The 8,643-nt window shown below is 41.7% G+C and overlaps 1 pseudogene; it reads right to left on the bottom strand.

Annotated features, from left to right (window-relative positions):
- Positions 1-451: 451 nt before the first annotated feature.
- Positions 452-569, bottom strand: LOC126476208 (5S ribosomal RNA; annotated as a pseudogene).
- Positions 570-8,643: the final 8,074 nt, after the last annotated feature.

Genomic DNA, 8,643 nt, shown 5'->3' with positions numbered 1-8,643 from the left:
TGAGACCGTTAGCCATTTCAGTTCAAATGCCCCTGTACATGTCCAGACGTAACTGATTCATCTACAATGTAATTCAAGTATTGAAGTGAAATCCATTAACATGAAAATTCTCTAGGATGTCTACATTGTTTTCTTCAGATTGACTTTCCATTAAAGAAGTACTATAATAATTTGATCATATATATATGTGTGTGTGTGTGTGATAGAACTTTTTATAGATTATGATACTAAATAAGACATGATTGCATAGCAACTAAACTAAACTCCTCCCGCGCAGGCCATGAACGCCGCCGTGTCATCCTCAGCCCACGGGCGTCACTGGATGCGGATATGGAGGGGCATGTGATCAGCACCGCTCTTGCAGCCGTAGGTCAGTTTCCGAGACCGGAGCCGCTACTTCTCAGTCAAGTAGCTCCTCAGTTTGCCTCACAATGGCTGAGTCCACCCCGCTTGCCAACAGCGCTCGGCAGACCGGATGGTCACCCATCCAAGTGCTAGCCCAGCCCGACAGCGCTTAACTTCGGTGATCTGACGGGAGCCGGTGCTACCACTGCGGCAAGGCCGTTGAGGGTGGCACAGCAATGTGAGTACGAAAATCTGCGAAACTGCCACGTCTCTCAATATGCTGACAATCTGTACCAGATAAAAATTATATTATGTCTTTTGTGTGCCGAAAATAATTAATTAATATCGATAATTTTTTATATATGTTGTTCAGAAATGTGAAGCATAAAACCAAGACGTGTGCCGTGCGGTTGCACTGCCAATTAAATGTAGTGCATGGCGAGTTTGCTGTTTCACCTCCTTACGTACAGCGTGCTGTGGTGTTGGCGAAATGTGCATTTAGGCTGAGCGCTCCGGCACTTGTCCCAAGGCACTGCTTTTGAGCTAAATTCTTGGCCACTCATGACATAGAGCCTCCTGAGACGTCTGAAGTCAAGCACTTCCAGCTACTACTCGAACGTAACTCTGTACTTTGGTTCCATGTGCAATGGTCAGAGTGACTCATAGTTATTAGAAACCTGCCTACGCCCAACTCTGGCTCCGGTTGCAAGTCACACACTGACCCACGACCTCAATGCAGCAGTTGCCACCAAGAATTCCCCCTATGAGTTTACGCCACCATCAGTTTCAACATCAGCACTGCAGCTTGCACAACCTCATAAATGAAACTGACAACAGAAAACCTATCTTAGTCAGAATGATAACGTTCCATTTGCCTCAGAGCAGTAATTATAACCCAGAAAAAAGATTTTGATGTTGCGATCGGCATAGTTAGTTAGTTAGTTAGTTGGATGCATGGTCCATTGATCAACCGCATGGTACGGTAGCCGTTATGATGTGGAACGTGTCAAGTGCCAAAGAAATGCACATATGAAATAAATATACACTCCTGGAAATGGAAAAAAGAACACATTGACACCGGTGTGTCAGACCCACCATACTTGCTCCGGACACTGCGAGAGGGCTGTACAAGCAATGATCACACGCACGGCACAGCGGACACACCAGGAACCGCGGTGTTGGCCGTCGAATGGCGCTAGCTGCGCAGCATTTGTGCACCGCCGCCGTCAGTGTCAGCCAGTTTGCCGTGGCATACGGAGCTCCATCGCAGTCTTTAACACTGGTAGCATGCCACGACAGCGTGGACGTGAACCGTATGTGCAGTTGACGGACTTTGAGCGAGGGCGTATAGTGGGCATGCGGGAGGCCGGGTGGACGTACCGCCGAATTGCTCAACACGTGGGGCGTGAGGTCTCCACAGTACATCGATGTTGTCGCCAGTGGTCGGCGGAAGGTGCACGTGTCCGTCGACCTGGGACCGGACCGCAGCGACGCACGGATGCACGCCAAGACCGTAGGATCCTACGCAGTGCCGTAGGGGACCGCACCGCCACTTCCCAGCAAATTAGGGACACTGTTGCTCCTGGGGTATCGGCGAGGACCATTCGCAACCGTCTCCATGAAGCTGGGCTACGGTCCCGCACACCGTTAGGCCGTCTTCCGCTCACGCCCCAACATCGTGCAGCCCGCTTCCAGTGGTGTCGCGACAGGCGTGAATGGAGGGACGAATGGAGACGTGTCGTCTTCAGCGATGAGAGTCGCTTCTGCCTTGGTGACAATGATGGTCGTATGCGTGTTTGGCGCCGTGCAGGTGAGGCCACAATCAGGACTGCATACGACCGAGGCACACAGGGCCAACACCCGGCATCATGGTGTGGGGAGCAATCTCCTACACTGGCTGTACACCACTGGTGATCGTCGAGGGGACACTGAATAGTGCACGGTACATCCAAACCGTCATCGAACCCATCGTTCTACCATTCCTAGACCGGCAAGGGAACTTGCTGTTCCAACAGGACAATGCACGTCCGCATGTATCCCGTGCCACTCAACGTGCTCTAGAAGGTGTAAGTCAACTACCCTGGCCAGCAAGATCTCCGGATCTGTCCCCCATTGAGCATGTTTCGGACTGGATGAAGCGTTGTCTCACGCGATCTGCACGTCCAGCACGAACGCTGGTCCAACTGAGGCGCCAGGTGGAAATGGCATGGCAAGCCGTTCCACAGGACTACATCCAGCATCTCTACGATCGTCTCCATGGGAGAATAGCAGCCTGCATTGCTGCGAAAGGTGGATATACATTGTACTAGTGCCGACATTGTGCATGCTCTGTTGCCTGTGTCTATGTGCCTGTGGTTCTGTCAGTGTGATCATGTGATGTATCTGACCCCAGGAATGTGTCAATAAAGTTTCCCCTTCCTGGGACAATGCATTCACGGTGTTCTTATTTCAATTTCCAGGAGTGTATATATACAGGGTGTTACAAAAAGGTACGGCCAAACTTTCACGAAACATTCCTCACACACAAATAAAGAAAATATGGTATGTGGACATGTGTCCGGAAACGCTTACTTTCCATGTTAGAGCTCAAATTATTACTTCTCTTCAAATCACATTAATCATGGAATGTAAACACACAGCAACAGAACGTACCAGCGTGACTTCAAACACTTTGTTACAGGAAATGTTCAAAATGTCTTCCGTTAGTGAGGATACATGCATCCACCCTCCACCTTATGGAATCCCTGATGCGCTGATGCAGCCCTGGAGAATGGCGTATTGTATCACAGCCGTCCACAATACGAGCACGAAGAGTCTCTACATTTGGTACCGGGGTTGCGTAGACAAGAGCTTTCAAATGCCCCCATAAATGAAAGTCAAGAGGGTTGTGGTCAGGAGAGCGTGGAGTCCATGGAATTGGTCCGCCTCCACCAGTCCATCGGTCACCGAATTTGTTGTTGAGAAGCGTACGAACACTTCGACTGAAATGTGCAGGAGCCCCATCGTGCATGAACCACATGTCGTGTCGTACTTGTAAAGGCACATGTTCTAGCAGCACAGGTAGAGTATCCCGTATCTGGCGGTGAATCGAGGAAGTACAGTACATACTGACGAAACTAAAATGAGCTCTAACATAGAAGTTAAGCGTTTCCGAACACATGTCCACATAACATATTTTCTTTATTTGTGTGTGAGGAATGTTTCCTGAAAGTTTGGCCGTACCTTTTTGTAACACCCTGTATATACATATATTACAATACAGATTATGGATGCTTCCTTTTATTTTAAACTCGGTGATGGATACGTGTTAGTAGTTTATTACTTGTGGTTTGTAAAGGGCAATCGAAAACTAGTTGTGCGCCATATCAGAACATTTAATGAGAATAAAACAACTATAATGTGCTATATTTACATTCCTGTTAGTTGTAAACGGACACCCTCTCCTAGCATTACTTTTCCTCAGCAGGAGTAGGCGATATCAAAAATAATTACAACTTTTTGAATATATTATTTCGAATGGTTTTCAATGAGAATTTCATATTATTTCGTGCATTATGTGGTAAATTTCAAGCTATAATCCATAAAAGAAATTACTTTTATTTTCGTTGTTACAATCGATATGTACGAACTCTGTAGATACAGTTAAAATTACTTTTTTTAGAAATATTTTAAATTACGAAATATCTGGCACACTTAAAATTCCTATTAATAACTGCGCAATCTGACAATATTTATCACGTTTCCTTCTGGATTCATTTATAAATTAATGATATAAATTGGTGAAGATTCATTTGTCTATAAAATTTGTGAACTCTTTGGAATATTGTTAGTACCGCAGAATGGATTAGTTGTGGGCGTGCCTCTGGTTTTGATCGGAATTGTTTTTATTTTTGGCAATAACAATGAAGTTTTCGGTTTTGAAGTGTAAATTGTAAAGACAGTATAATATAAAAAAAATGTGAGAGAATAAAATTAACTATTCAGGCAATTCTTCAGAAGTTACTATGTCAATTAGAACCATGAGAACCTATGATATAAAAAATTTCAGGTTCAAGAATCAACCCCTAAAAGTGAAGAACTAGAGCAATCTACAAGAAAAAATAAGTAAAAAAGTTTATTGTGGATCTTCCTCCTCTCGAAGCTTGTTAAAGTAGTTTATTATCAAGTCAGTGGCAATGAACAAGTGAGGGAGGGATAGATTACAAAGTTTCGCAACAAATCCTTTTATTTATGAAAATTACTGCCAGTTTCACACTCCAGTGCCTGCATTTACTAATTAATACATGTGATTAACGTTAACTCCTAAAGTGGTATCTAGCAATATTTATCACTAAGATACAAATAATTATTTTCTTTCATCATCACAGACTAAAAAATGATTCATATTTACCAAAACAAAATAATCGAAAATCTCAAAACAGTATTTTCTACCACAGACTAAAGTTGTACAATAAACTCCGAAGGAATCGTATTTAAATAGGCAGTTAGGGCTTATCTCTTAAATAGTGCATACTAAAGTCAGCATTATTTGCAGAATATCATTTCGACAGAATGTAATGTGAATTTGCGATTATAATACCAGAATCAAAAATTCTCCTATTATAACACAAAAAGGTGAACACGGCCTGCGCAGAGGTAGGAATGTAAAAGAAGGGAACTTGCTTTTCGGATTACCTGACAACTTCAAAAGACATTTAAATCAGAACATCTTGACGTATTCGAGCATATTTACTTGTTCGTGTTAGTATGGATGTCATGTAATATGATGCCTCAGTCAGATAAAGTAACATGATACGTGTCATCCGCTCATATCAAACTCGCGCCCGGCAACTTGATCCCCTGGAAAAAAAAATTAGCTATTAAATGTGTGCTGTTCAGCCATATGATATTATATATTGCTTAATTTGGCTGGCAAATCTTGTGGATTTTAGGCCCAGAACATGAAATTTAACCTGTGAATTGCAAGATGCAGGTGTGCCAACACCTTGCACCTAAGCGAACTCACTGCCCTGGCGAAATAAGGTTAACTCGTAAAAAAGCTCGAACATGTCAAAATGTTTTGATTTAAATGTCTTTGAAGTTGCCAGGTAGGTCAAAAAGCTAGTGACCTTCTTTTACATCCCTAACTCTGCCCAGGACATACTCGCTTTTTCTGTGCTACGAGAGAAACATTTTTCATTCTGGTTCCCAACTTTTACTCGACATACTTTTGACTTTAGACCACCTTAGTATGGCAGCCGATGTACATTTTTGCTGATTCTGGCGACGTCTGTTCCAGTATAGGATTATTATTGTTTTCCGAATTGTGTTGTTTGTTTAATGGAAACGGATAAGGCCGTCACAAAACAACAGGATGACCATAAATGACAGTCATTTGTCTACCTTCTCACAAAATTTGAATCGATTCGCACGAGTCTAAAGTGACGCGCTTGAAAAATCTCGCAAAAAACGTCTTTTTTTGCACTTAAAATCCGAACGAAGCAATATTTTTGAAAACAAATTTTCAATTTTGTCGTAATAAGCTATTTTTTATTGATCTGAACCAGTTTAAACCATTTCTACGCATTCAATTCAAGTAAGAATGAATTTTACGCGCTACATTTATCTCGGCTTTAATCCATCATATTTCGGCAACGCATAAAGATCACTGGGTATAAAATTTCATTTTGACTCTATCCATTTATCCACCTTAGTGTAAAGATTGAAGAGATTCGTACAAGTTTAAAGCATAGAAGCGGTGCTTCCAAAAGCTCTCAGAAAACGTGTTTTTTGCACGTAAAATCCTATTGGTGCACGTAAAAATGGTGCCATTTGCTGAGCATTAATTTCAGGCCAAATTATCATCTTCATCGAAAGTTATTAAAAGGTTCGCACAACTTTTCTGTGCGCCAGTTCTGGCTCGTCGTTCAAACTTTGATTAATCTACTGTAACACGAAAGATATTCGAATGGCTGCAAAAATGACCGTTGGGCCGCTCCAAACCGATAACTTCCTACCCTATGTTCCCAGCTCAACTAAGAACCGAGTACCAAGACCCTGTAACCTCCCCCTCACTTATCGACCTTAATGACAGTGTACCTAATGGAAATTTGGGAAAAGCAATCGTCACCGAAGTTAATCTGTCGGTAAAGAGGGAGGAAAGGGTTACATCTAAATGAAAGGAAAAATGCAAATGAAACTGGTGGAAATTAATTTTGAAAAGGGGTAAAGTTAATGAAGAAAGTAAATGTGCGGCCGTTACGTTAACAATTAACTAGCGGTGATTAGATATTTGAGATTTGGGGGAAATTACGGTTGCCAGTCCTAAGGACAATTACTATAGTAACTGAAAAAGAAAGGTAATTACACATATAATTAGCACTAGAAGCGTGGCAACTGAAGGTTGACACGTGTAGTGTGAAAACTGAAAGTTTGTCAGAAGTAATAAATTTCGCTACACTCTGACTTAATTTAGCAAAAGAATTAATAAAACTGGAAAATCGAAAGTTAATTTAGTGACTGAAGTTAATAGTGAGCTTTCTTTCTGAAGCACATCGACATTCAGTAAAATAAGGTTAGTCTTGGACTACCTCAACAATCATTTCAAAAGCTACTTGAATCTACGCAATTTAGAAATAAGATAATTAACTTTGAACTTGAATTAAATGATTCTGAACAATTAACAATAGTAAAATTTAGTACGTACCAAGCTGAGCTGCAGTCACAGGTAACTAAAATACGGTAACAAAACTCGCACTCTTAATTTGTGCTTGTGCAATCTAAATATTGTAGCCAGCTGAACTTTGAAATTAAAGCAGTGAAATGGAATTATGCTGGCGTTTCAATTTCAACGACACTCGGGTTCATTTCGGAAAAGGAAGGGACCCTGCTTGGCAATGCAATTGGGACAATGAGCAACAAAGGTTCATGCTAAGTTGCTGTAATTTTGCGAGGCAAATGGAACAATTTGAAAAGCTGAGGTCTGCCATACAGTTCTGAAACTTTACGTGCTTTTAGTCTTCCTTGTTGGTTGATTGAAGGTTTGAAGCCGTCGATCGAGGAGGTGGCGACAGTCACTCATTGTCGGCCGTCGCTGTTGCAGAAGCTGGATGTTGGCGCGCCTTCTTCTCGACACGGTCACCAGGCGAAACGGGCTCTTGATGTGCGCCAGCTAATGCTTCCCGTCCGCGACACCATGTCAGAAACTATCATCGCGAGTCGAGCGCAATTACATGCTGCCAAACCCCGAAAGCGCGGCAACTCGCGGGAGCGTCACACAACACACCTGCTCCACTCGCTACTCCAGCCAGACTCCTACAGCTCTGCCCGCGCTCCACGCGGCAGAGTTAACACTACCAAAGATCCTACACACTTTGATTCTTCACACAACCTATCGATGTAATCGTTCGATAGCAGTTTTCCCTAGGCAAGACCCAGCGTAAAAATACAAATAATCTTTACACAACAAACCAATTATACATCGACATAAATGCATAAATATATATATATATATATATATATATATATATATATATATATATATATATATATATATATATATATATATATACAAAAAGTAAAACAATTAAAATATGTAAAGACACAGAAATATCATATATTCAGGTAGCAAAAATAAGGAAAAAAAATAATAGTACAATAGATGGAAATAGGAGGATATGCATTTCCGGCGTTACAACCCTCCATCCCCCACCCCCTAAAACCACGATTCTTCGTGTCGCCTTGTCAAGCATATTTGCTACAACGCTTCAGCACTGTAACTATCTTTCCTTTCCACGATACCAGTAATCCTCCAACCCCTCGTTCTTTAAGGAATTGTTCTCTCGTTTATGAAATAGCTTCAAACATTTGTTTTCTTTAGTCTGGAAGTCGGTAAGTGTTCTCTTTATCAAACGCTGGATGAATATCATCCGGATAATTCACACTCTGTTTTAAGAAAAGTTTGTTTTACCCGCATCTCCCGTAGCTATAATGTTGCAGTGATACAATTTTCCAGGTATATTCAGTAATATATGTATATACTGCCTGCAAAACATATTTCGGTTAGAGTTAGTAGTGAAGAAGTAATAAATTTAAAAATAATCATACCTGCTGCTGAAGTTTTACTGCGCCAACACCGAAAACAATAGTAAGCGGTAAGCTTTTTTCGCTTTTATTATTTTGTGTGGAGTGTCGAAAAGGTTTGAAGTTATGTGTAACGTTTCTCAGGAATCGCTAGATGCTCTCATTCTCAAGTACTGGTCGAATATAATCTGGATAACTGACACGACGTAAATTATGCTGCCTCAAGGCATATACACA

The sequence above is a fragment of the Schistocerca serialis genome, chromosome 4 (assembly GCF_023864345.2).
Source record: "Schistocerca serialis cubense isolate TAMUIC-IGC-003099 chromosome 4, iqSchSeri2.2, whole genome shotgun sequence".
NCBI lineage: Eukaryota > Metazoa > Arthropoda > Insecta > Orthoptera > Acrididae > Schistocerca > Schistocerca serialis.
Note: the sequence above shows the minus strand (reverse complement) of the source record. Positions and strands in the feature narration are given on the sequence as shown.